Below are 26,905 nucleotides of genomic sequence, written 5' to 3' on the forward strand. Positions count from 1 at the left end.
ATGCTAAGTAAAAAACAAAGAAACACAGTAGGATAAGGGAGATTAAGAGTGCAGAAGAGGGGGGCTTCCCTTGTGGCACAGTGGTTGAGAGTCTGCCTGCCAATGCAGGGGACACGGGTTCGAGCCCTGGTCTGGGAAGATCCCACATGCCGCGGAGCAACTGGGCCCGTGAGCCACAATTACTGAGCCTGAGCGTCTGGAGCCTCTGCTCCGCAACAAGAGAGGCCGCGAGAGTGAGAGGCCCGCGCACCGCGATGAAGAGTGGCCCCCACTCGCCGCAACTGGAGAAAGCCCTCACACAGAAACGAAGACCCAACACAGCCAAAAATAAAAATAATAAATAAATAATAAATTAAAAATTTAAAAAAAAAAAAAGAGTGCAGAAGAGGGCTTCCCTGGTGGCGCAGTGGTTGAGAATCTGCCTGCCAATGCAGGGGACACGGGTTCGGGCCCTGGTCTGGGAAGATCCCACATGCAGCAGAGTGTCTGGACCGGTGAGCCACCATTACTGAGCCTGCGTGTCTGGAGCCTGTGCTCCGCAACAAGAGAGGCCGCGATAGTGAAGAGGCCCGCGCACCGCGATGAAGAGTGGCCCCCGCTTGCCACAACTAGAGAAAGCCCTCGCACAGAAATGAAGACCCAACACAGCCATAAATAATAAATAAATAAATAAATTTTTAAAAAAAAGAGTGCAGAAGATACAATGTAGGCTGTAAATTAGCATAAAAATATGGGCTGCAAATGTCTGTGCTTTAGAGAAGAGAGTTACATTTTATTTTTCAAGGAAAAGAAGTTGATTTATCTGAGATCACATGGTTAATTAGTTCAGCCCAAAGGACTAGAACTCAGGTCTCCTGAAGGCCATTCCAATGTTCCTCCCCATTAGAAGCTCTTGCTACATCTGTGTTACGTATGGGGTAAAAAGAATGGGTTTGGGAATCAAAAGGTCCAAGGTTCAAGGCCTGTCTCTTGGACAAGTTACTTAACTCTTTTCCCTAAAACTTTTCTACCTAGAAAATGAAGATAATTACAGTACCTACATCACAGACATGCACGAAGGCAAGAGGAAATGATACACAGAAGACATTTTGATGGTGCCTGAAATATTGTAAGCACGTGTTAAATGCTACTGTAACTTTTTGTTTGTTTTTAAATCTCATTAGAATACCAAACTCCTATACCATAACAGTGAACAGCAGATGCCAGCTTAGATATTAACATTAAATGAGCATCTACTATATGTAAAAGTTTATACTGCTTAGAGATCTGTCATACATGTGATGAGTAAATTAGAAGCTTTCATGGCAGTGGCTTTTTTATGTTGTTTTTTATAGGAAGCTGACTGCTAGAAGGTTTCAGAGATCAAACAAAGCTGGGGGTCATGGTAGCAGATGCAGTTCTCCTTCTAAAAATAGTGGACTTGGACATTAGTTCATCTTTGACAAAAACTGACGTTTCACAGTGCCCTCTAATTTTCTGGAAGAATAAATGCTTCAATTTCTTCCACGATATAAAAAATAATACCAACCTGGAAAAAGGTATATTTTTATAAGAAGAACGTCTTTCTGAAATTTATCCAGGCCTCCAATAAGAGCAATTTGAAATATATCTTAAGGTATATTTCTATCCACAAACACACATCTGTATTTTTTAGGTACTCATCTGATAGCATCATACATGTTTTCTTCTAGACTCTAATCACCTTGAGAAAAGAGCCAGTTTTTCTTTACTCACAATTCCTAGCACACTGTTCCTAGCTTCACTCATAGTAGGAACAATAACTATTATGGAACAATAAATGTCTGGTCAACACATGGGTCCATACATATCTGGTGCCTTGGCTTATCCTTAGTTGCTGAGAAGAGTCCTGATATATCACAAAAGAAGAAATAGTTTCCATATATTTCTGTATAAAGGCAGAAGCTAGAATAACAATGTCATTGTTATTGGTGGATCCTAATGAAACCATCTCTCATGTAGAATCTCCCTTTCACTTCTATTCTATTCTATTGTATTGTATTCTATTATATTGTATTGTATTGTATTGTATTCTACTGTATTTTTTGGCTGCGTCATACCATACGGCATGTGGGATCTTAGCTCCCCGACCAGGGATCGAACCCGTATCCCATGCATTGGAAGCGTGGAGTCTTAACCACTGGACCGCCAGGGAAGTCCCTCTCTTTTCACTTTAATTTTGGGCTTGGCGGTATGACTTGCTCTGAGGTAATGACCTCAATGAGTGTCATAGAAGCAGAGCTTGATAAGCGCTTACACATTGGGGCTGGCTTGTCTTTCTGCATTGCTCCCTTTTGGAGTGCATCCATCATGCAGTAAGAAAGTCTGTCTAGCCTAACGATGGCTGAGATGTCACATGGAGGAGAACAGAGATGCCTCAGCCAACTAGCATCAACTGCCAGCCATGAGGATGAGATTATCTTGGACGTTCCCTGCCCTGGATGAGCCACCATCTGATGGTAGCCTCACGCATAATCCCAGCTAACAACACACTGAGCAGAAGAACCGCTCACTGAGCCCAGCCAACCCCAAGTTCACAAGAAAGAATAAACCATTGTTGTTTTAAGCCACAGCACTCCAGGTTGTTTGATGTGCAGTAACAGATAACTGAAACATCAAGGAAAAGATCACATACTTAAGAGTCAGACAAGCATGGGTCCTAGACTCCCTCTGCCACCTACCAGTTTTGAGACCTCTTGGCTCACTGCAGAACCTATTACAATTTAGTTTCTTCATCTATAGAGTGGATAAAGACACCAACCTCACAGAATTTCTGTGAACATGAAATGAAATATTGCCACACCTAGCAAGCACCCACAAGATAGTTAGCTGTCATTGTGGGCATTGCTGAGGTAATAGAAATAATGTGGATTTAATTTCTTTTTTAAAAAATTTTTCTTTTATTTTTTATTGGAGTATAGTTGATTTATAATGTTATGGTAGTTTCAGGTATACAGCAAAGTGAATCAGCTATACATACATATATATCCACTCTTTTTTAGATTCTTTTTCCATATCCATATAGGCCATTACAGAGTATATTATGGACTTAATTTCTTGGTAGTGTTATTGATGCAAATCTCATTTGGTAGTTCAACGTGAGCTATTATTGTATCACTTTTCCTCACTTTCTCCTTAGCGTCTGTCAGATCCAGACCTTAAGAAAAGTGTTAGGAAAGTAAATGGAAAAGACTCTATTTCAGACAAGCCTCCTAACCACTTTTCCTGACCACCTGGTCTCCACTCTCATTCCCCCACCACAATCTCTCATCCACCCAGCAGCCAAAGTGACCTGTCCAAATTCTTAAACCATTTCCCATCACTCTCCAACTTTAAACCTACCTATGGTCTAGCACTGGTACCTGAATGAATCCCAAAGCCCTTCATCTGAGCCAGAATCCTAGCTGACCATCACCACATCCCTCTCTCATTGCCTGGCCCTCCTCTTTCCTTTCCGCAATGTCCTCTCCAGTGAAACCAGTCGTCCTGCTTCTTCAAATGCCCGGAGCTCTCCCTGACTCAGTGCTTTCCCTTCCCTGTTCCTGCTACTTGCACCAGATAGATGTTCACATGTCTCTCAGGCATCGTTCAGAGATCAGCTCAGATACCACCTCAGAAAAGCCTTCCCTGATTAGCTCAAGCAACCCACATCCTCAGTCCTTCAACCACCAGTTGCTCTCAGTTACAGTACCCTTGTTTTGTTTTGTTTTCTTTCTTCCTCCCTTAGAACTTGACATAATTTTCATTATTTGTGTTTGCAGGCTCACTGCCTAATTTCCCTTCTGGCAAATGAAAGTCCTATGATATCAGGGTCATATTACATGACGTGGAAATTATGTGAAGTTTAAATTACAGTATCCATAAGTAAAGTCTTATTAGAACACAGTCACATTTATTGTCTGTGGCTCCCGTTGCTTCAAAATGACAGCATTGAATACTTGTAACAGAGACCACATAGCCCACAAAACCTACAATATTTACTATCACACACACACACACACACACACACACACACACACACACACACAGAGCTGACCCTGGCCTAGAGCAGTGTATGACTTATTACAGGCGGCCAATCTGTATAAATCCGAGGGACCTTTTAAAAGGAAAAAAATACCCAACAGTGAAATCTTCCAGGACCCTGGCACAGGCAACATCTGACTAGGAATACTTTTCCCCATGAAAAGCCAGTTAAGTACAAGTTTCTGCCTAGGCCCTCAGAAGTCTTCCAGGTTCTTTATTCTTCTCTGAATGCATTGTGTTTCCATAAGGAGCAGAATTCCACGTCTGCGTTCTCATCAAGGGTTCTAACTGATCCACAAACAGAGAAAAGCTAAATGAACAACACTGAAGATGTTTGGAAAAATTAAACACAGATTTCTTAATAAACCCGAAAATAGCTTAATAAAGCTGAAAATAGGCTCCTGGAATCCCAAGGCATGTTTATTTCTGTTTAAATAGATGACTTCGCATAGACTGTTATCAGCTCAGCAGGGATCCTGAGAGAAGTACTTTCCTCCTCCTGTGCATTTTAAGCTCTTTTCCAATGAAATTCAGCTGGATTCTATAAAAAGCATCTGTCAATCTGGAGAAAAACAATAACCATGGCCAAGTAATGCTAATACCCTCAGCTGCCCATTTCTGGAGTGCTCTAAACAGACAGGAAATAGGCTCACTGGAGAAGATCAAGAGTTTGACAATCTTTTTTGTAGAAAGGTGGCTTTTTGGAAAAAGAAGATGAAAATATCAGGTGGAAGAGTGATAAGGTTATTCTCACTGGAAATGCTGTTGTGGTGGTTTGTTTATTTACCTGAACCAGAGGAGTGTGGTGAATGTTCGAGCCATGGGCATGCCTTTTGCTACCATGACAGAGAACAGGTATGTGCAACTACCTACAGACCCCAGGCAGAGCCTAGCCTATGGGCAGCTTCTCAGGGCCGATGGGGGAGTAGATGATGCCACTGCCATTAGAATGAAAGATGATTGAGGAGGGCAACAGATACAATGTCAAACGAAATGCAAGGCCATTTCCAGAAGGAGTGAGAAATCAAAATGGTATCAGAGCAGGGAGTTCACTCTGGAGCTGATCACCAAGGAAGAAAAGATGACATGTTTCTAGAGATCAAGTTCACTATCAAGGAGGCATTTGAGAGAGATGAAGGAAACAAGAAGGGTGCTGGGAAGAACAAAATGACGAACCGTGCTCACAGAGATACTGACAGAGAAAAACATGAAAAAGAACAGAAAGCCTTTGAAGAGCAGCTGTTGGGCTGAGAAGGAGCTTAAGAAAAATAATGAATCTTCCTAATCACAAGAATTAGAGTCAACTACGATGAGGGGTCTAGTCAGGTTCATTAATCAATGTGAAGAGTTCATTCCAAAAAAATCACTTCACAGAAAAATCAGATGCTCCCCTTAAACCTTGAAAATCTTACCTTTTAGATAAACATCATTAGGGCAAGGCTTTGTAGGTAAAATGAGTTTAACAGTAATTACATGCAAAATAAGAAAGGAAGGGAGTTCAGAGTAAAAGCTGTGAGTATCAGGTAATGGGCAGATAAGTGGCTTGTGATGGTAATAAGAGCTCTCCCAGGCAGGGTCCTCCCCTTCTGTCTCCTACTTCTCCTTTCTTTTTCTTTCTCGCTCTCTCTCTCTCCCTCTCTCCCTCATAGAAGCACAACTTACTCTGGGAAGATTTCTGATTTCTCCTCTTCTGTGCTCTCATGGCGCCTTGCTTATACCTCTATTACAATACTTATCACACCCCATTTCGTACCTCAGAGATACTGCAGGTTCGGTTCCAGACCACCACAATAAAGCAAAAATTGCAATAAAGCAAGTCACACAAATGTTTTGGTTTCTCAGCGCATATAAAAGTTATGTTTACACCATACTGTAATTTATGAAGTATACCATAGCATTATGTCTAAAAACACAAGGTACATACCTTGATTAAAAACAAATTTATTGCTAAAAAATGCTGACCACCATCTGATCCGTCAGCAAGTCGTAATCTTTTTGCAATCATAACATCAAAGATCACTGATCACAGATCACCATAACAAATATACTAATAAAAATGTTTGAAATATTGCAAGAATTTTAGCAAAATGATACAGAGACACGAAGTGAGCAAATGCCTTTGGAAAAATGGTGTCAACAGACTTGCTTGATGTGGGGTTGCCACTAAACTTCAAGTTGTTAAAAACACAATACAGTGATGCACAATAAAACGAGGTATGACTGTAATTCCTGGATGATTGTTGATTCCCTCAGCCCCGAGGGATCCTCGAGAGAAAGGACATTGATAGGCAAGCTGCACCCTCAGTGGTTTGCACAGCACCCAGCTCAAAGCAAGTATTCAATGGAGGACAAACAACACTGAGGAACAAGTGAATAAGTAAAAGAACAGATGGGTGAAGTTACTGTGCAACAAGTACCTTGCTGCTGGCAAGAATAAAATTGGCATCCAAATAACCTAATTCCATCACAACAGAAATACCTTGAAAAGGATCAATCCCAGAGACTTTTCTTATCATGGAGTAAACACGTTATTTATAAACCAGGCTTTCCAACCTCTTTTTCTGGTATTTGGCATATAGTTGATTTGTGACACCATGCTTTTTCACAGAAATTACATCTTTTATCAAACTGAAAAATCAAACCTAGATGAAGTACCCCAGGTATGGCTCCAGCCACAGCCTTAAATAGTTAAATATTATTTCATTTGAAATTCCTTTGTATTTCTTTCCACAATACTACTAATATATCCAGAAATCTCGACTTCTTCCTTTGCTATTATAGATTTCTGAACAATAACTTCAAAATCTATTTTCTTTTATTTTTCTCATTTCCCATGTTCCATTTAGGAGATAATGTAAATGCCTAAATAGGAAGCAACTCCAAATATAAGGAAAATGATTCCCTTTTTATCAGTGATAAGACCTAAAAAGAAAACAGGAAGAAAAAATATTCTGGGCAAAGTTGAATAACTCTGAGGGACATATTAATTAGATAACTATCTATGCATACTATTTGATTTATGGATTCAGTTATTACACATAGTTGTATTGAATGCATTATTTAATAGGTGATATTAAATAATAGATTAATTTAGAATTATTACTCTTTCCTTTACCATGACATTGAAATAATTTCATTTAATCTCGTCCCATGAATCTTGACCTCCAGGTCTTCCCCAACCCAGAGTCATTTTTCAAGTTCTCTAAAGTTTTCCAAACCTATCATCATCCCATCTGTCTAAGTTGTTTGAGATAAAGCACTTTTTGAATCTGTATTTGATGCTTTCATTGGAAATCTCAAGCAAAGTCAAAAGAATCCAATCGTATAATATTAGGATTTATTTCCCCATTTGTCTAGTAGGTAAATGTATGTGATCTCCAGTGTGACCAAAACCTGAAATTTGTCGTTAAGTGATTTTTAAAAGGCACATATATAATGACACTCAATACTTGCAATTATGACAATATGCTCCCAGGAATAATGACTCATTTTCTGTTGAGGGATTTTTTTTTGCCTCCTTTAAAAATTTATTCTACAGATAATTTCTATAAAAGCCCCAAACTGGCATAGCTAATGTCCTCTCTTCCCTACTCCAAATACTTTGTCATTCAAAATCAAAGAACTGACAGAACACCTGTTACTATAAGAACATTATAAGAATTTGAATTTAAGGGAACTCCTTTTTTCTGAGGGATAAAAAAGGGGGAAAATACCTTGTATTTGAACATAACACAATATTTTCTTTCTCCCTTGTGGCAACAACCATTCATTTACATCTATTTGGCATGAACTAAATTTGGCATTAGCTCTAGCAAACCAGATGCTTAAGCAGATGAAAGCCCAGACTAGTGTCTTTCTCAGTAGACACTGTTTTTACTCAGGCTGTGTTGGTTTTTAAGCATTTGCAAAATTGGTAACAAGATATTCCAATTTTTAAATTGCTTTGTGAAGTTGAGTCATTTTTGTTTTCCATTTTCAATGTGTCTCTTTTCTCTTTTCCTTGCATTTCTTAGAGCAATCGCAAATGCAATATATGTAGCTTCCCACGTCAGCATAAGCAAATTCATTTCGATGTGAAGAAGACTTTACCGCATTGAGTCCCCAGGTTATGCAAGTTGTCAGACAAACTCCAAGAACCAAGTGTACCCCCTCAAAAAATTTCTAGCTCTGTAACAGCTTCCTGCAGATATTTTACATATTCCCAGCTGAGCCCCCAGTAATACTGTCAGTTTCTTGCAACCTCTGTAATGATCCAGAACTGGATAAATTTATTCAAAATTCTCCTCTTTGCAAAATTCAGCATTTCTTTTCCACTTCCTATCATTATTTTATTCTCTTGTTTCAACAGCACATCATTTCTTTTCCATGTTTTGTCTTTTTTTAATCTGCCATTACTACAAAGAAGCAGTTCGACTATTTGATTTACCATGTTCAATATGTGATGCTTGATTCTGGCACTATTCTCCTGATTATCTGGATATTCTGCCTTTCTCATCCTGGGCTATCTAAACAACCAAATATATGGGGAAGCAGTTTAGTAACAGTGGTTAGACACTGGTGCCACTGGCTTGATTTTAATCCTGGCTCCACTATTTACAATCTGATTGACCTTGAGCAAGTCAGTTACCTTTTCTGTGCTTCGGTTTCTTTGTCAATATAATTGGCTCATATGAGGATTAAATGAGTTAATATATGTAAACCATCTAGGACAGTACCTAACACATATTAAGGGTTCAAAAAACATTAGCAATAACTTTTCCTATAGATTACATTAGGAGATAGCTGTGGTATAATGAAAAGAGATCTATTACTGAAACCTAATCCACTTTCATATAAGAGTATGAGAAATTCACCATGTACAAACCCTCATGACTATTTAAACACCTGGGTTCTAGAGCCACAGTGCCAGAACTGGAACTCAGGCTTCACCGCCTGTTAGTTGTGTGACCTTAGACCAATTTTTTAACCTCTACATGCCTAAGTTTTCTCATCTATAAAATTGGGAATACAATAATAATCATCTGAGAATTAAATAAAATTCTCATCTATATGAGAATTAAATAAAATTCTTCATGAAAAGCATGAAGAATTATGCACGGCACATAAAAAAAAATTATTAGCTAAAATCATTATTATCTTCAATCCAATTTGGCATGTATTTAATTAGTACCTACTACACACAATGCACTATGTTGAGTAATACAAGATCCAGAACATGGGCTAAAATATCCCTATCCTCAAGGAGCATATAACTTATTAAGGCTCAAGTCAAGTAGATAAAAAATACAAGACAAAATGTGAAATGAATGAGTTCAAAAGTCCAATAAAAGGGTTTTGTTCATTCAGAGAGGATAAGGGGAGTATATCTGGATGGGGGCAATCAGAAACCTTCTCATAAAGGAAGTACTTTTGGAACCTTGAATAATGGGTAGACTTGTAACAGGCAGAGACTCAACTGGGAAGTTCCTTAATGAGAGGAATTACATTACATAGAAGGAAAAGAAAAGGTTGTACTTAGGTAAATGAAGGTATCTATATTGCCTGGAACATTATATAGGAAAATTGGAACCTCTAAGAGTGGAAAGACAGTGTGAGCTAAAATTATGGAGTGTTTTGAATACATTACAAATTGAGGGAACAGAGTAATGGCAATCTAAACACTGCTTAAAGGAGATTTGTCTGATGCCAATGTTGAAAATGAACTTGAATGAAGGAAAAGAAGGAAAAGGTGAAGAACCCACTTCTCCTTTTGTGTTCCTTAATTGTGATTTAAGTGGCTTACAGTAAAACAAAATATAAGAAAATGAAATTAATAGAGCAAAATACATTAAAATCAAGTAATAGAATGATACAAGAAAATTTCAGAAAGGAAAAAAATGCTGAAGGCTTTTTCCTGTGCCTGCTAGTAGCCAAGGCAATGAGGGAAACTTTCAATTGATTGAATACCTCACATTATCTAGTAGAAGAAGGGCACAAATTCATGGTGAAAAACACAGGTTTTCCTGGTTCTTAGAGGAATCTTCCCTTGTTGACATTTTAAACAGATTCATTGTTTTCCCCAAAATTCAGAGATGTCCCCTACCAAGATTTTGAATACCAGAAAGCTGAAGTAAGAATGTTAAAACATCCTTCTAGAAAACCAAGTCTATGAAGATGGTGGTGAGGAGAGATATTTACAGAGTGATACTGTTTAGCTGTCCAACTTTGTATTGATATTGATAGCAGGATTTAGCTTTAAACAAAGCAGAATAAACTGACAAAGCCTAAGATAAAATTATGTAACAATAGTACAGAAATCTTCACAAGAAACAGAGGCCGCCTGCCAACTACCCGTTTTATGGTCTTGAGGGCTTTAGTGCTTTCTAGAGAGAAGCAATCTTGTAAAGGTTCATAGATTGGGGCCAAACAGGAGAATTTTGCAATAGATTAGTTCTTCCAATCCTCCACTCCTACCTGGGAATTCAGTCCATTCTTTTCTTCCTTCCTTTGACCTTCCTTCCTATCTTCCTTCCATTAATATTTAGAATGAGCATACGCTAAGAGCTTGTCCATGTCCTAGGTGCTGATGCTATAGTGATCAATGACTCAATTGCTCCTGTTGCCAAGGAACACATTGTATAGTAAGGTTGATGGGAAGGAAAGCATGTAATGACAACTGGAGAGAAAAACACTAAGTTGGATACACAGAGGACTCTGGGGGAACTGGGAGTTCCTCCCTTCAATCTCAGCAGGGAATGGAAAGAGCTAGTCAAGGGAGGCTTCCCAAAGGTGGTGACAATTACATCTAGTCCTCTAGATGACAAGGAGATCATCTCCTGAAGGGGAGAAGAAGCAAGACCACATACAAAGGCCTGAACTAGAAAGAATACATGGCTCTTTGACAATGAGCTCTGCTTGCACTCTCTTGTGCCACTTTGTGTTGTTATTGGGATGGGGAGAGGGGGTAGAAATGGTGAACCTGGAGAAGGAAGCAGAGATCAGAATATGGAAGGTCTTTCATGCTGTGCTCAGTTGACTTTCTTTCAAGGCCAAAGGAAAGCTGTTGAATGAGAAGTGTTAGGTGAGGAAGTGACATGATCCTATTTCCCTTTTAGAAAGTTCAGGCTGAGTGCACTGTAGAAATAGATTTAAGGCAGGACACAAGGTAGAGAAGGAACAGAGATTGGGAAGTCACCAAAGATGAGAAAGGCTAATGAGAAAGGAGGCGTAAGTGAGAAAGAAGAGAGATGGCTGGATTCAAGAAATAAAAAGGAGAGAGATAAGGGGACTTGATGAATAAGCAGATATGGTTTGCTACCCTAGTTGAAAGTCAGTTATAAACCCATAATAGAATAATAGGTAAAGTAACTTATCCAGTAAGTTCCAAACACAGTAATGAATTAATATCATTTCCCAGTTCTCCTCAGAACTAGCTTTTAGAATGGTATAAAATGGATACTAATGAAAATAATAATTTATAAATTACACCAAGCACTTTCCATTGGATAGGCACAGTGCTACCAGCTTTATGTGTATTTTCTTGCTCTATTTTCCCAACAACACTATGAGGTAGGTACAGTTATTATCTCATGTTACATATAAGAAATGTTAGGCAGTGTCACCCATATCATTCATTTTTTGGTTGATTCAATAAACATATTACTTATTTTGTATGTACCAGTCATTATGTTAGGGGATACAGAGGACAAGGAAAAAGAATACATGGTATTTGCCCTAGAGATGTTCATAGCTAAGTGGGAATATCAAATACTGATAAATGGAAAATTCCACTATGGTATACTAGGTGCCATCACAGCAGTCTGGCCCAAAAACTATGGGAAGATTTTGGAAACAATCATCTTCAACAGAGAGGGGAAACTTCAGCTCAAATGTACCTAACAGCATAAATTCCCATTGTCAGATAAAAGCCAATAGTTGGGCTACTATCTGCAGTTGGGCTGGTTGTGCGATGAGTAAATTTCCCTAGCCATGAGAGAAAGGCGTACAGAGTGGGGAGAGTGGGTTAAGGTAGTACGGGTTCATGTAGCATTGGAGGTAGGGGGACTTCAAGCCAAAAATCCATCCCTTCTCCACTCATCAAGCCATGCCTCTGGTTCCAGGTCTATATCTGCCCAGAGGAAAGCACCATACAGGTCAGTGGCAGCCATGGCCAATGACATGTTTAGTGTCCAATAAAAGGAATACCATCATTATTTTATAATTGACTTCTCCCTGCTTGTCTTGTTCTTCAAGAAAGACTTCTAGATAGGGTTGAAGGTAGTCATTTCCTCCTCAAATTAAATCCCCTCAAACTAGCATTTGGTTTTCCAAACACTGAGCCCTGACATTGTATATAATGAGGATAGGTGAGATTAAGGTAATATGATAAGACAGAGCCTTTTGGAAACCATAAGGACTTTTTCAGGTCTCAGTCCAATGTCTTTAACTTATGGCCCAAGAACCATGGCAGGATCCAAGGGTTATAGCTGAGACACAGAGGTTTCCAAAATATTATTAAGGATTTACTATTTTTCTCAATCTCCCTTCTATCTGCAAGCTATTCCTGCCGATAAAACTACTATAAATTTTTATAGTCATTGCTTTTATTTCCTACTTGAGTAATAAATATTTCCCAGCACTAATAAAATTATCATTTTTGTTTGTGTTTCTCCCACCTATGACCTTAGAATTACTGTAAATAAAATATATTATAATAAAATGACAGTAAACATTCAAACGAGCTCAGGGTTTTTCATTTTCTTATGTACATTCTCTCTTTGAAAGAGAGATTAAAAGAAAGTAAACCATGGAAGATTGTAAAGCAGTGAGCATGGAGTTTACAGTCCATGGTTCTACTTGTATAGCAAAGAGTCATGGGCCCAGTGCCTGTTAACTGGGTATATAATGTCTAGACTCTTGAGCTTAGAGGCTCAAGGAAGGAATTCAAGAACCCCCTTTCCAGGAGTGCTGCGGTACTCAGAGATGCCCATGTGTGAAAAATTACACTGGCAAAAATTCCTTCCTCACATAAACAAGACCAGGGGAAAACATAGGATATCTAGGAGGGAGTAGAAGCATTCTGAACTAGCTCAGCTTTATGGTACCTTATTTATTATTAAAATGACAATGTATATTTTGTAGGCAAATTTTATTGCACCAATTAACTCATTAACAACCTCTAGAGAGAAGCCAGACTCCTTTGCAGGCTGGTTTGCAGAATTTTAATGACCCAGATAAGAGAAAATCAGTGTGCCAGGTTCTGGAAAAGGCCCAGGACTCTACGAACAACTTTGATTTATTCACTGTATCATCTCATAGAAAAGTGTGAACTGTGGATTAAAATAGAGAAGAATTCCTCAATACATATACGACAAAATAGGTATGGTTAATTTAAACCAGCAATGTTTATGGCATTTATGGCATTCAAATTTAATAGAAAAAAAATCAGACTTGATTCCCTCCCCCTACCTCTTCTGAGTTGGAACAGGAACTAGTTTATTCTAGAGTCCACATTAGCCAAGCTGGCTGGGCTTTCTGACTGGGTAGAGCAACGTAAAGTGTGGGACAGGAAGGAATTTGAAGGCTAGCTCAGCCTCTAAGGCACTGACCGTTTAATTGGCAACACTGATGTCATCTATAACATTTTGAATGACATCCGATGTGGTATCCTGGCCTCCAATGTCTGGTGTTTGGATGTCTTTGTTCTCCATGGATGCCAAGACTGCAATACGAATGGAGGTGGCACAGGAATGGAGCTTGAGGTAATCCAGAATGATACAACTTGCCAGCAGCATGGCAGTAGGGTTGGCCACATTCTTATTGGTTATAGTCTTGCCTGATTGCCTTGAGGGCATTTCAAACACCGCGTATATGTGGCCATAGTTGGCACTAGGCACAAGGCCTGCTCCCCCAACCAACTCTGTGCAGACGTTATTGACAATGTTGCCATAAAGACTGGGCATCACCATGGCATCAAACTGCTGGGGCCAGGATACCAGCTGCATGGTGGTGCTATCCACAATCATGCCCTCAAAAATGAGCTGAGGATAGCAGGATGCCACCTCCCTACAGCACTGGAGGAAGAGACCATCTCCCAGTTTCATGATGTTGGCCTTGTGCACAGCCGTCACTTTCTCGTACCCCATCTGCTGGGCCAGCTGGAAAGCATATTCAGGAACATGCAAAGGCTTGGCCTTAGGAGTGATCTTTAGGCTCTCTATCACTCCTTTCACACTCTCGTGCTTCAGGTTGCTGTATTCACCCTCTGTGCTTTCCCGAACAACTAAGATGTCTTTGTTCTTGGGCCTAGTTTCCACACCTAGTGGACTCTTAAAATGAATGACGTTGGCATAGAGATCTAGAGTACTGTGAAACACACTGTTTTGTGATTTGTGAGATGGTGGTAGGTTGTAGTCAGTTTCAAAGTTGCCCTTCAAGGCCACGTGGTTTTGATGGACTGCCATGATGGCGCTGTGAACTTCTTCCTCTTCACTAGAAGTGGAGGTAATCTGCACCTCCTCAAAGTCCACGGGCACACACACATGTCTGAACACATTCTTGATGTGCAGCATAAGTTCAGGTCCAATGCCATCCCCAGGAATCATAGTCACAGTGTGCCACCCACCATACTTAGCTGCTGGAGGAATGTTGTGTTTAAAAGAGAAGCTCCTCAGTGAGGTCTCATGGCCAAGGAAAATCTCCCAAGAATGGCCTAGAATAGTTGGTGGGAACATGGCCTTCACAGAGCACCTGGCAGCTATCAGCATCTTCAGTGCCATGATCCATAAGTGGAGATTTAATTTATGTAAAAATACGTGCTTTTCCTCTTGGCTTGAACTGGCTTCTTTTGGTGGAATTCTAGATCCAAAATTCTTGCCTCGGTCACAGTTGTCTCTCCTTCCTTCTAATCTATTTTGGACAGACATTCTACTGCAGTGAGAGACAGAGTACTAGTCACAAGGAGATGTGTTATAGAGTAGAAAATACACTTTGGAATTGGACAATTCATTAAGCACATTCAATGTACCCATATGATATACTTAAATATAGACTTCATATTTTATAACACTTTTAGGTTCACAGAAAAACTGAATGGCAGGTATAGAGATTTCCCATACAAATATTTCCTTGCCTCAAAACTACAAATCAGCCCTTTTGTTTATTTATTTTCCCAGAAAGCTAGCTATTAAACAAGTACCAGCACACCATTGTTAATACCTTCTCCCAAGTAATATGTTTCCTTCACTGGGATTAGCACTTCATGTCAGGTCTGTCGGAAATGTAAATCTTTTTCTAATAAGTTCAAACAATTTATTATTCTCCATTAATTGCATTAGGAAACAATCCAAGGGCCTATTTATAACTTCAATTACAGTTGTTTTAATTAATTAAAGCTATTGATGGGATCTGAAATTTGTTTTGGTAACAATTTAGTTCTTGATTACAGAAAACTTTCTATTGATATTATTTATCTTTATTACATTTGTTTTATAGTCCATCAACTCCTACCAATTTTTCTCAGTTATTTAATAATTAAACTTGAAAGTAGTGCCCAAAAAAAGATTTTCTTGCCTCTACAAAGGCAGAGTCTCCCCAGCTATCAAGATCCTACACAGAGTGGTACATTTGTTACAACTGATGAAACTACAGTGACACCTCATTATCACCTAAAATCCATTGTTTAAATTAGGGTTCACTCTTCATGTTGCAAATTCTGAGTTTAGAGAAATGTATGACATATATCATGTAGTAGATTCATATAGAGTAGTTTCATAGCCCTAAAAATCCTCCTTGCTTTGTCTCTTCATCCCTCCCTCTCTGCAACCACTGGTAACCACCTATCTCTTTAGAGTCTCCAGAGTTGTGCATTTCCCAGAATGTTGTATAATTGGAATCATACACTCTGTAGCCTTTTCAGATTGGCTTCTTTGACGTAGTAAAATGCATTAGAGTTTCCTCCATGTTTTTTCATGGCTCTGTAATGCATTTCTTTTTTGCATTGAATAAAATTCCATTGTCTAGATGTACCACAGTTTATCTATTCACCTACTGAAGCACATCTTGGTTGTTCCCAAGTTTTGTGAATGATGAACAAACCTACTATAAACATCCATGTGCGAATTTTGTGTGGACATAAGTTTTCAGCTCATTTGGGTGAATAGCAAGGAGCAGAGTTGCTGAATCGTATGGTAAAAGTATGATCAGTTTTGTCAGAAACTGCTAAGCTGTCTTCCAAAGTGGCTGTACCATTTTGCATTCCCACCAGCAATGAATGAGAATTCCTGCTGTTCCACATCCTTGCCAGCATTGGTGTTGTCAGTGTTCCAGATTTTGGCCATTCTAATAGGTTTGTAGTGGTATCTCATTGTTTTAATTTTCATTTCTCTGATGACATATGATGTGTAACATCTTTTCATACGCTTATTTGCCATCCCATCTGTATATCTTCTTTGATGAGATATCTGTTAAGGTTTTTGTCAATTTTTAAAATCAAGTTATCTGTTTTCTTACTGTTGAGTTTTAAGGGTTCTTTGTACTTTAGATAACAGTTCTTTATCAGATGTGCCTTTTACAAATAATTTCTCCCAATCTGTGGCTTGTCTTCTCATTCTCTTGACAAAGTCTTTTTGCAGAGCAGAAGTTTTTAATTTTAGTGAAGTCTAGTTTATTATTTCTTTCATCAATCCAGTCTGTGGTGTTGTATCTAAAAAGTCACACCATACCCAAGGTCATCTATAACAGATTTTCTCCTAGAAGTTTTGTAGTGTTTCATCGTACATAGAAGTCTATGGTCCATTTTAAGTTAATTTTGGTGAAGTGTTTGAGGCCTGTGTCTAGATTAATTTTTTGCATATGTTGATGTCCAGTTGTTCCAACACCATTTGTTGAAAAGACTCTCTTTATTCCATTGTGCTGCATTTGCTCCTTTGCCAAAGATCAATTAACTATTTACATGGGTCTGTTTCTGGGCTATTATCTTCCATTAGTTTATTCATCTGTTCTTTTGCCAATACCACAGTGTCTTGATTAGTGTAGCTTCACAGTAAGTCTTGAAGTCAAAAACTGTCAGTCCTCCAGCTTTGTTCTTCTCCTTCAATGCTGTGTTGGCTATTCTGGGTCTTTGGCTTCTACATACAAGCTTTGGAATCAGTTTATCAATATCTACAAAATAACTTTCTGGTATTTTGATTACATTTGATCAAATCTTGGAAAGAGTTGATATCTTGGAAACTTAACAATATGAAGTTTTCCCATCCATCAATATGGAATGTCTCTCAATTTATTTAGTACTTCTTTAATTTCATTCATCAGAGTTTCATAGTTTTCCTCATATAGATCTTATATATATGTTGTTAACGTTTATACCTAAGTATTTCATTTGGGGAAATGCTAATGTAAATGATACTGTGTTTTTAATTGAAAACTGGTGTGTAAGAAAGCAACTGACTTTTGTATATTAACCTAGTAACCTGCAATCTTGCTGTAATCACTTATTAGTTCCAGGAGGTTTTTCTGTTGATTCTTTCAGAGTTTCTACATTGATGATATTGTCATCTGATAATGAAGACAGTTTTATTTCTTCCTTTTCAATCTGTATACTTTTTATTTCCTTTTCTTGTCCTATTGTATTCGCTAGAAATTCCAGGGTAATACTGCAAAGGAGTGGTAAAAGGGGACATCCTTGCCTTGTACCTGATCTTACTGGAAAAGCTTTGTGTTTCTCATCATGAAGTATGATGTTAGTTGTAGATTATTTATAGGTATTCTTTATCAAGTTGATGCAGTTTTTCCTCTACTTCTAGTTTACTGAGAGCTTTGTATAATGAATGGGTGTTGAATTTTGTCAAATGTTTTTCTGCTTCTATTGGTAGGATCATGTGATTTTTCTTTTTTAGCCTCTTGAAGTGATGGATTATATTAATTGATTTTTGAATGTTGAAACAGCCCTGCATAACTGGGATAAATATCACTTGATTATACTGTATAAGTCTTTTTATACACTGTTGGATTCAATTTTCTAGTATTTTGTTAAGAAGCTTTATACCTATGTTCATGAGAGATACTGGTCTGTAGTTATCTTTTCTTGTAATGCTTTTGCCTGGTCTTGTTACCAGGGTAATGTTGGTTTCATAGACTAAGTTATAAAGTATTCCTTTTGCTTGTGTTTTCTGATATATATTATAGGGAACTGGTATAATTTCTTCCTCAAGAGTTTGGTAGAATTCACCAGTGAACACAACTGGGCCTGGGGATTTCCATTTTGGAAGGTTATTAATTGTTGAGTCAATTTTAAAAAATATATATAGGCCTCTTCAGATTGTCTGTTTCTTCGTGTGTGAATTTTGGCAAGGAATTAGTCCATTTCACCTAGATTATCAAATTTGTGAGTGAAAAGTTGTTCATAGTATTCTTTTATTGTCTTTTTAATGCCCATAGGATCTATAGTGATGTCCCTCTTTTCAGATAGTAGTAATTTATGTCCTTTTTTTTTGTTTTGTTAGCTTGACTAGAGGCTTATCAATTTTATTGACGTTTTCAGAGAATCAGCTTTTGGTTTCATTGATTTTTCTCTATTGATTTTTTTTCTTTTCAATTTCATTGATTTCTGCTCAAATTCTTAATATTTCTTTTCCTCTGCTTACTTTGGATTTAATTTGCTCTTCTTTTTCTAGTTTCCAAAGGTGAAAGCTTAGATTATTGATTTTAAATCTTTCCTCCTTTCCATTATATTCATTTATTACTATGTATCTCCCCCTAAGCACTGTTTTCACCACATCCCATGAAGTTTGTTAAGTTGTGTTTTCATTTTCATTTTGTTCAAAATATTTTTAAAATTTCTTTTGCGATTTCTTCTTTGACCCATATGTTATTTAGAAATGTGTTGTTTAATCTCCACATTTAATTGGGGATTTTTTCAGCTATCTTTCTATTACTGGTTTCTAATTTAATTCCATTGTGGTCTGAGTGCAGACATTGTTTATGATTTCAATTTTTTTGGATTTGTTAAGGTGTGTTCTATGGCCCAGAATGTGGTCTGTCTTGGTGAGTGTTCTATGTGAACTTGAGAAGACTGTGTATTCTGCTGTTGTTGGGTAAAGGAATCTACAAATGTCAATTATACTCAGTTTATGATGACATTGTTGAGTTCAACTATGTCTTTACTGATTTTCTGCCTGCTGGAGTTTGTTCCTTTTATTGTTGTTAACTTTTTAAGAAACTGCTAAACACTTTCCCAAATGGTTATACCATTTATATCCCTACCAATGTAAGAGAATTACAGCTTCACATCTTCATCAATACTTGGTATTACTGTACTTCTAATTTTAGCCATTCAAATAGGTTTTGGTGGTAGTAGCTCACTATGTTTTTGATTTGTGTTTCCCTTCTCACTATGATATGGAGTGTCTTTTAATATATTCTCCAAGATCAGAGCTACAAGCATTAATATCTGATATTTCTAGAAATCAACCACTCAACCCTGGAAGGCAGGCAAACTCTTAGATTCCCAAAGCTATACCAGTTACACACTTTAACTGAAAATTAAGCATATCTTTAATTTTAAACCAGCCACAATCCCATTCTCATTTAACTTTCGGGTACCACCACCCCTGATGTAGGTTAGCGGTTGTTTGGGGAGGTCGGTGACTTATTTACGAAGACTTCCAAAGGCTGTCAAAATTCAAGAAGATGAAGACGCAGACTTAATAGTGGCTACCACTATGTAACACTTGCCACATCTAAGGTACTGTGCTGAATATTTTATATACATCATCATAATCCGCCAAGGTGGGCATTATAGTTCCCATTTTACAGATGAAGAAACTGGCTAACACAGACTCTACAAACTCATATATTGTGAAGGAACAGAGAATGGCAACAGGTGAGGTGAATATTTCTAAGGGTCCTAGAGGCCTAGGCCAGTTTCTCAGACTTGATCACCCTAGGATCTCATTGAAATGCAGGCACTAATTCAGTAGTTCTAGAGAGGGAGGGGAGCAGAGTCTTCCTTTTCAAGTTGCTCCCTAGTCATACAGATTCTACTGGCCTCTTATCACACTTTGAGCAGCAAGGGCCTGTATTTACATCCTCACAAGGTCCGGGCAAGTCGGGGCCAGCATGTGATGTGCTTAGAGGCTGCTGGGAATAAAGGAAAGAAGCAGTACTGCTCCTTTCTAAAAATTGACATAAAATGGCTATAGAGTAGGAGCCAGCTGGGTACCTGCTTGTCACTTAATATGGCATGTAATATGGATAACAGCTGTCCACCACCAGTGTCTGAGGCTAGAGCAGATGATGATACTAAGAGAGAATGCTGGCAGAAAAATAACCAGACCCAACTACACAATTTTGTTTCTACCAATGGGCCACCCTTACATACACCCCAATCTTCTTCCTAACCCTGGAAAGGACATACATCTTTTAAAGGTATGGATAAAGAAGGAAGGAAGCCCTGAGACTGGGAGTATAAACTGGATAGTGAATGAAATTTTAATAGCCAGATTGACCTATAAACATCCCCAGACATTAGAAAAAGTTCCTAGCCTCAATGGGACAAAATTATGATATGTATATTACAATATGCAGGTATAAGAACAACAAGAGTGCCATGGTTTCACATATTTGAGTGGTAAGAGTTAAACTAAGTCTATTTTAAGTGTGATGCTAAGACAGTAAATGGGTTTAAGTAAGGGAGAGATATAATACAAGTTGCATTTAAAAAATGATCCTCTGGGAAGCTATTTGCAGAATAAATAATAAGGTGACTATCCTGGTGGCAAGGAGGCCAATTAACAGGCAGTCACTGTGGTTCTCAAAAAGTGATCCCCAAACCAGCAGAATCAGGACCACCCTGAACTGCTAAGAAATGTAATCTCTTGTAACTATCCCTAGACATACTGAACCTGGAAGTCTGTAGTTGGGAACCCAACAATCTGTGTTTTAATGCTTCTGATGCATGCTGAAATTTGAGAACCACTGGGCTATGAAATGGTTTCAACAGGAAATGATGAGCAGTTGTACTAAGAGGAAGGCAGTGAGGAAGGAGAGAAAGACTTTCAGAGATATTTAGGAGATAAACAGGACTAGGCTATTGACCTGGGAGACATGGAATATTATTCTTAATGTTCTTAATGAACTGGGTGACTGATAATATAATCGACGAAAATGATGTACAACACTGAAAAAAGAGCAGTTGGGTTGGGGAAATAGAATAGAAAACGAGTTCAGTTTCAGACATGATGTGTTTGGGGAGCTGTAAGACATCCACATAAAGATGCCTGGTGGGTGGCTTAATAAATAAGTCTGCAGCTCCAGAGAAAGGATTGTGGGTGATGACAGAAATTCAGGAGTCATCAAGTTATGGGAGAGAGTTAACCACACAAAAGTATATGAAATAGCCTCAGGCAGAGGTTTTCAACTTTGCTTCTGCCATGACAGATGATGAATGGCATTCATATGAGACACGTTCCCAGGAGTATACTCAGATTGTAGTGAAAACCAAACACACACACAAACGTATGAACAAAAGTAGTTGGCCAAATAAAGCACAGAATTCCCAAACTGTTTTTATAGGTCCTATTTACAAAAGCATTTTACCTGCAAATGATTAGTAGAGTCATCTATTTACTGATCTCAAACATGACTTCTTTTTGAGGGAAAAAAATATATATGGCTAATCTAATATAAAAGTTACATAAAATTATATTTTAAAGATCAAATTCAGACCCCTACAGTTAATATTTAAAAAGTAAGCATGTACTAACAGAGAAAAATAATTCATATTTTATGGTTAAAAAGTATAGCACATAATATTTATGTTTATTCATGATGTTAATATAAATGGTATTTCTGCACATGTCCTTTGGATAATCACACTACCTTTGATTGGGAAACTGTAACTAGAGCCTCCTTCTCATTTCTGTGCTATGCGGATAAAGATGCATGCTTTCTTCATCTCTCTTCCTTATTCAAAAAGTATCCATGGGTAAAATCAAGGAAACAAATACAAGTATAAATCCACAGTTTACAATTATAATATTTCAGAATTGCTCTAACTATCAATGCCACATCAATAACCACAGTTCCTGGGTATTTTCAGCAAACATAAAATAGGCTATGAATTATGAGCAATTCACTTCCAGCTAACTCCGATTCCACTTTTCCCCACACCAACAAGCCCACACCATTGAAATGCAAATGAACGAATATGACATCCTTATAATGGTAACTTTGAGGTGAGTCTAATTATTTTAAAATGTAAATCATTCACAAGAGCTTGTAACTCAACACTTACGAATAAGTGAGTGGTTTTGACATATGTCATAACTGATTGTGACACTGTCGTGTGTCATATGTCACTAAGGTCAAGAAGTACTAGGCTAGAAAGATGACTGTAGACAAAGCACAGAAAAATTATGAAGACAAAACTGGGGACCATCAGTCTTCGAACCATGACAGGAATAGAGATGAAGTGATCTGGGAGGCAGGAGGAGAACAGAGAGAAAAGGATGTCATAGAAGCCAAGAGAAGTGTAACACTCAAGGAATGAAGGGTCAGCAGTATCAACATCCTTTGAGAGGTTAAGTAAAATTAGAAGAATGATGGGGTCACTGACCACAACCATGAGGCTGTATAGATTAGTGATTGTGAGCACTGACTCCAAAGCCAAACTGTCTGCCACATATAACCTCTGTAACCTTTGTAATTTTCATAACTTCTTTTGGAACTTATATTCTAGTGGGAGTAGACAGCAGAAAATACATGAATGATAGATGGACAAATAAATGGATACAGAGATAGATAAATATATAAACAAGCAAGAAACAAACACTTAAGTGGATCTTTTAATGTCAGAAGAGAGAAATGCTACGTAACAAATATAAAACCTGTTGCCTTCAAGGAGCTTGCATGCTAGGCAGAGTTAAATGGAATGAATGTAGGTAGAATACAAACTGGCAGTGGATGGTAAGTGATTCCTGAGTGACCCAGCTGGGAAGTGGAAATGTACAGGAAGGCTTGACCACGTATACGGGTAGGGATGGTGAGGGAAAGTGTTTCAGTCACATCTGAAAGAAGGGCTAGCCGCAGATAAGTACAGAGGGAAGGAGAGGATTTCTGAGATGGAGGCAAAATTGAAAGGCCTGTAGGGTACACTAAGCATTGCCATTCACCTGAAAGGAAAGGTTTATGTAGGAAAACAGTGGTAGACAAATGGAGAAAGTACACTGGGGTCAGAGGGTGGAGAACCTTGAATGGCAAATCTAAGAAATTTATGAGACCTTGAAGGCAGGAGAGGAACATTCAGGATTTTTGAAATAAAAATAAAAGGTTTTGAAAGATACCCCTTTAAAAAGGAAAACATGCACTTAAAAAAAGAGACAGTAAATTTTCAATGCACAAGACCATTTATATCAAAGCTTTGCCTTAATGAGAGCAGAATTTTAAAATACACACCCACTCCCACCCACCTGCACATACACTTTAGAAAACTCTTAATATCCATTTCATGTTGTCCTATAGAACCAACTGATTATGAACATTGTTTTATCAATACTTTTCTAAAAAGATCAATGCACAGAGACATGATTTGCTCCATTTTCTCTGTTGCACAATTAATGCAATTTCTCACCTGTCATTCCATCGCTATTCAATAACCACAGAAGAGCTGACAGATGCATAGTTCTCACAGAGGACTGTGGAGAGCCAGATTTAAAGTAATCCAGAGATGTCCTCCTTGTCTTCCAAAAGGATATACATATTGTACAATACTGAATTGGCTGTAGAAGCCCTTGTTTGAGGAAGAGCTACACTTATTCTTACACTAAGAAAAGCTTTTCAGATACAGTTTTCATTTAGTAAAGGAAAAACTCCCACCCTGCCAAAAGGATATTGAGGTAGGGGTGGGGAGTCACATTATTCTTTTCTGGGGGGAGGAACAGGTTGGCTTTTGAATGAAACAGTAAAGTTTAGAGTCAAGTCATGAAACTGACGCTTAAGCAGCAACTTTGGCCTTTCTTGAAAAGACAGGTGAAGACTCAAGATTACAGGTTAATTGGAAACAGCTTTTTATCTTCCCTTCTAACTCAACTTTACAGCCACATGAACAACTCTATTAAATACTTTTGCTATTACCTAGGGCATTAACTATGCCACTCAATTCTCTCTGCTGGTCTGGGAGGATTGTTGTCTTCCAAGAACTATTCACGAGTATAATCATTATATTGTTCTTCGAGGGCTCTGTATTTCAGAGGTTTCCCTTTGAACCAGGATCTGGCAAGAGAATCTCTTTGTGTTACTAATGACTGGATGCATGAGTTAACAAAGTTCTCTCTGTTATATCTATCTCAGTTTTTAGTTCAAAACATACACACACACACATTCCACAACTGTTGACACAAGCTCAGGTAACCATACACTATGGGTTTTCTTAAAAATTCCCAATTAGCCTGAAATCATAGTGCCTATAAAGCACACTTCATACTTGTTAAACCAGTGTGACCCAGTGACCCAAGTTTTGCAATCAGGTTATTATAATAACTACAGAATCTGGAAATTAGAGGGGACTTTCTGAAGCCAGCTATTTTAGCCAGCTGGTTTATCTCCTGTCAACATTACAAAGTAGGCGTGATTACACTAATCTAAAAAATCTTCTCTAAAGGATTCCCTCCAGCCTCCCCATCCCTGGCCTGCAAATGTTCTCCCTTCATTCAAGATGGGCAACGGACTCTACTGGGCACCATATCCAAGGCCGTGTGTTTGGTAGCACTTTATCTCCATCTGAAAAATGCAACTAGGAGGTAGGTGTTTCATTTTCATTTTATAAGTAAACATAGTGATATGCCAAGAGGATAAGCAACTCCTATGAAGTTAGCAGAAGATTCAAACTCAAGTCTCTTCCCCCTAAGCTTGTGCTCTTTCCCCTGCATCATGCTGCTTTTTCTCTCTTGTGCTTCTACATGTCTCCATGTGCAACCTTCCGCCTCCCACTCCTATCCCTGAGAAGGGAAGGAAGACTCTCACACAAAAACCAAATCACCATGGTAGACTTTCAGGCATCTAACAGATAAACTGATGATTATGCAAAACTAAAAAGATCCACAAAGAAATTTCCAAGTAAAAATGGTTAAATGCATGTACTTGCATCTGCTCCGTCCTGAAATCCCATTACGTTTCTATTTCAATTTTTATTTTTTGTTTTTAAATTGTAAAACTACAAGGGCAATGAGAATGACAGAGAAGACAAGACAATTTCGGAAACTGGAAAGCAGATGAAGGAGTGATGATTGACTTTTCAGATGTGATAAAGCTGAATCCTAAACACTCAGAGAGAAAAGCCAAGAAACCATTTGTTTTGCAACACAGAACCCCAAAGCCTCAGGAACTGGCAACAACAGATACCCCTGAGAGTGGCAGGTAAAGGTGGGTGGAGAATCTCTTTAAGAAACAAACGCCCAGATCATCTCCCTTATTCTGCTCAGTTACATGATTGCCCCCAGCCACCAACCTAGCAGAAGAAGGAACATTTATGCTCTGCTCTGGGGAACACTATGCACAACTAAATGCAAGTTCCATGCTGAATTGAGGGGAAATAAGTGAAAGTTTATACAGCAAACAGAGTGCTGAAAGGTGGACTTACATTCCCTGGATAAGAGTTTTGAAGAGCAGTTTCTAAGAAAACCAGCCAACTAAAAATAAAATATTTAAAGATATTGACAATCGAGTGTTTCTTAAGAGAATGGACCAGACCATCCTATACTGAATTTCACTGTCAACCATCACATCTCCATTTGCACAGAACTTTCAATTCATGTGTTATTATCCAGATGTTAAGTATGAGTGAAGAGCCAGGTTCAAACATGTGGAAAAGCTTCTGACATAAAAGACAGAAGCCAAAGCAAATCAGTAGACAGAAGCAATGAGGAGGATACAGGGACTCCGTTAAGAGAACACTTCAAATGAATTATCATAAATGTCCTAAGAGAAAAATGACACCGTGTTCCTAAAACAAAAACAATATGCTATTTAAAAGAACATAGAGAAAAAGTGGTCTTGAAGTACAAAAAGGACAGCAATGAAAAGCTCGGTATAAGGGTTGGAAGATAAAGTGGAAGAAATCCTCATCTAAGATATTAGATGAAAATGACAGATAACATGGAAATAGCAAAGCAAATAGGTAAGAAAATTAGAGAACCAGGAAGTCCAGCATCAAGATAACAGGAGAGCCAGAAAAGAAAAAGGAGACCAAAATGTGGGAGTGAGACAGTATGTAACAAGTCACCAAAGAAATAATTCAAGAATATTTACAGACTTAAAAGTTATGAATATCTAGATTGAAAAGGTCCACTGAGTGTCCAACAAAGTGAAGGAAAACTATCCCATATCATCAGGAAATTTAAAGCTGTCAATTACAAAAAACAAAGGCTAAAATGTCAGAAAGACATTGGACTTCTCAAATTCCATACTGGAGCCTAGAAGATAATGTAAGAATGCCTTCAAAATTCTGAGAAAGGAAAATTATTTACAACCTAAAATACAATGTCTTTTCAAATTATCAGTCAAGGATGAAGGTAAAATTATCTACTAGACATGTATCTTTTGCTTACTATATGCCAGACAGTTTCCTAAGCAATTTTTTAAGTATTCATGCATTTAATAATAGTAAGACATTTTTCAGAGAAGGTCTCAAAATTTTTCTCCCATGTACCCTTCCTTAATTCCTATAATTAATGGAGAATGCACTCCATCAAGCCAGAGCAGTAAACCAGGAAAGAATATGCATGGTATATAGGAACAGGGGCTACCACCCCAGGGAGAGGCAAAGGGGATCCCCAGTATCATGATGAAGAGCAATTCCCAGGAGGTGAGCTATGCAGTGAGCCTATAAGTC

The 26,905-nt window shown here is 38.2% G+C and overlaps 1 protein-coding gene and 1 pseudogene across 4 annotated transcripts in view; both read right to left on the reverse strand.

Moving 5' to 3' along the window:
- The window catches only part of NELL1 (neural EGFL like 1), an 866,104-nt gene that overhangs the window by 281,508 nt on the left and 557,691 nt on the right, over nucleotides 1-26,905 (reverse strand). The gene's annotated exons all lie outside the window — the stretch shown is intronic.
- On the reverse strand, nucleotides 709-16,391 carry LOC309605759 (isocitrate dehydrogenase [NAD] subunit gamma, mitochondrial pseudogene; annotated as a pseudogene). Its single transcript has one exon. The product of its transcript is annotated as an isocitrate dehydrogenase [NAD] subunit gamma, mitochondrial pseudogene (transcript).

This window comes from Balaenoptera borealis (genome assembly GCF_965194805.1).
Source record: "Balaenoptera borealis genome assembly, chromosome: 11".
NCBI classification, from domain to species: Eukaryota; Metazoa; Chordata; class Mammalia; order Artiodactyla; family Balaenopteridae; genus Balaenoptera; species Balaenoptera borealis.